The 2,500-nt window shown below is 37.8% G+C and overlaps 1 pseudogene; it reads left to right on the top strand.

Moving 5' to 3' along the window:
- Positions 1-2,500, top strand: part of LOC146859602 (28S ribosomal RNA) — an 8,201-nt pseudogene that overhangs the window by 3,995 nt on the left and 1,706 nt on the right.

The following is a 2,500-nucleotide window of genomic DNA, read 5'->3' on the forward strand; positions in this document are numbered from 1 at the left end:
ACAGACTGCCTCTGTAAAAACCAAGACACCAAAGAAAAATAAGAAAAATGGAAGGCTCAATCAGACACACAAGAAAAACTATGCAAAAGCAAAGGGCAGTTACAAAGAATACCAGGCAATGTTTCAAAAAGACAAAAAGAAAATTGCCCTGATAATCACTGATGGGGCAGAAGATGCCACCTGTCAAATCAGTGCTGATGAAATCTTCCAATACTATAAAGACATAATTGAAAAAGAAAATAAGAAAAATCCCAAATTCATCCCAATTGATCGGATACCAGATGAATGGGAAATTGGAAGTCTGTGTAAAGAAATTACACTGCTCGAAATAACTAAAGCCTTCGATGAATCAGATTTAAAGAAAGCAGTGGGGCCTGATAAGATTGGTCCGAATGACTTATATAAAGTGCATAGCAGGCAACCAAGACTGCTGCCCAGAATCTTATCGTCTTGGTTATCGATGAGAAGAGTACCAGACAGTATTAAAAAGAACCGGTCGATACTAATACCTAAGAATGTACCGATTAGCGAACTCAAAAAGATAAGTAATTGGCGTCCAATTATCATCGGTACGGCATTCATGAAGTTGTTCACGAAAATATTAACTAAAAGACTCACATTTTTCGTTGAAATAAATACGAGACAAAAAGGCTTCATGAAGGTGAGAGGTTGTCTCGAAAATCTGACTCTTCTGCAAAACATTATAAAAGGGGCACGAAAGAACAGAAGCTCGTTGGCAGTGGTGTTCGTAGATATCTCAAAAGCTTTTGACTCTGTCAGCAATGGTCATATTCTACAGAGTCTTGAAAGACACAGAGTTCCTTCATGCATCAGAGACATAATAAAAGACGTATACACTGACTCAACAACATTTTTCAAGGGAAAAAACAATGAAGCAACTCCAGAAATAACAATGAAGTCAGGAGTTAAGCAAGGTGACTCTTTATCCCCACTGCTGTTGAATATTGCGATGGATCCTCTGATCTGTGATCTTCAGAAAGACGGCAAGGGCTTCACATTCGGCTCCAATGATCTCATCAAGCAAATCACCGCTCTGGCCTTTGCCGATGACATCGCAGTACTCAGCAACACCTGGGAAGGAATGAGTACAAATCTGAAAATCATTGAAAAATTCAGTAAAACAACAGGACTAAAACTTAATGTGAAAAAAACACATGGATTCTATACAAGTCACCATATAGATAGGATCCTGGTCAACAACTGTAAACCATGGCAATTTGAAAAACAAAACATTGAAAACATCCATCCAGGAGAAAGTGAGAAATACCTCGGACTGAACTTTGATCCACACACCGGCCATTCAGGCAACAACAAAATTAATGAGATTCTTGTAGACTGGGCTCAAAAACTTGACAATCTACCACTTAAGCCCACACAGAAAATAGAAATATTGTGTCAATACTTGATCCCTAAACTGTTATTTAAACTGGAAATGACAGGAACAGAAGCGAAAACTTTAAACATTCTGGATCAAACAATTAGAAAGTATGTCAAACATTTTCAACACCTACCTGCAAACACATGTGATGGTCTCCTGTATTCGAAAAGATCCTTTGGGGTCCTCAGTATTCCAAAGTTATGTACGACAATTGGTCTGAACAAAGTTAATAACTTATTGTATCTCAGGGAAGCTCCAGATCTGTACATAGCTCATTCATTCATGTATGCAGGAGAAGTAATCAATTAAAAAATTGATAGCATCATCAAAACACACAAGCTCAACATTTTAGACAGTAGATTTCTGAGTCATGAATTGAATTTGGAAGCAACATATGATTGGAGGAAAGACGAATTTGAGAACTGGGCAAATCTCCCTGTCCAAGGTGATGGTATAAAATACTTAGCAAGTAATCCAACCTCAAATTTTTGGATCAGCAAACACAATAAAATAAAAGAAAATCAATACATAGCTGCGCTGATGTTGTTCGGTATACTAGAGAAACCATCACTAGGGGAAGAAATCGCACATTTGCTACTTGTAGATACTGTAAAGATGTGTGTGAAACAATTTCACATATTTCAGGTGCATGTCCTAAAACCAAGGACATAAGGATAAAAAGGCATAACAAAGTGTTGGAATTGCTAATTGATAGAGCAGAAAGGTGTGGGTGGATGACATACAGGGAACCTCATGTCAAAAATAGTCAAGGTGAACTCAGAAAACCAGATGTAGTGTTCACCAAAAATGGTGCTGCTGTAGTGGTTGATGTTTCAATTCGTTATGAAAACTCACAGAATTCCCTTGAATTAGCGTATGAGAGTAAAGTTAATTACTATCAGGATCTATCACAGCAAATCAAAGATCTTACCAACTGTAAAACTGTAAAATTTCATGGCTTTATTGTCGGATGTCGGGGTATTTGGCCTCAATGTAATGATGTTGCTCTGGCTGATCTTGGTCTGCAAATGTCGTTCCCATTCAGGAAGAATGTTTGCCTGACTACCTTAATGGACACTCTCAAAATGTGCCAAGTATTCA

Source organism: Triturus cristatus, chromosome 3_1 (assembly GCF_964204655.1).
Source record: "Triturus cristatus chromosome 3_1, aTriCri1.1, whole genome shotgun sequence".
Lineage (NCBI taxonomy): Eukaryota > Metazoa > Chordata > Amphibia > Caudata > Salamandridae > Triturus > Triturus cristatus.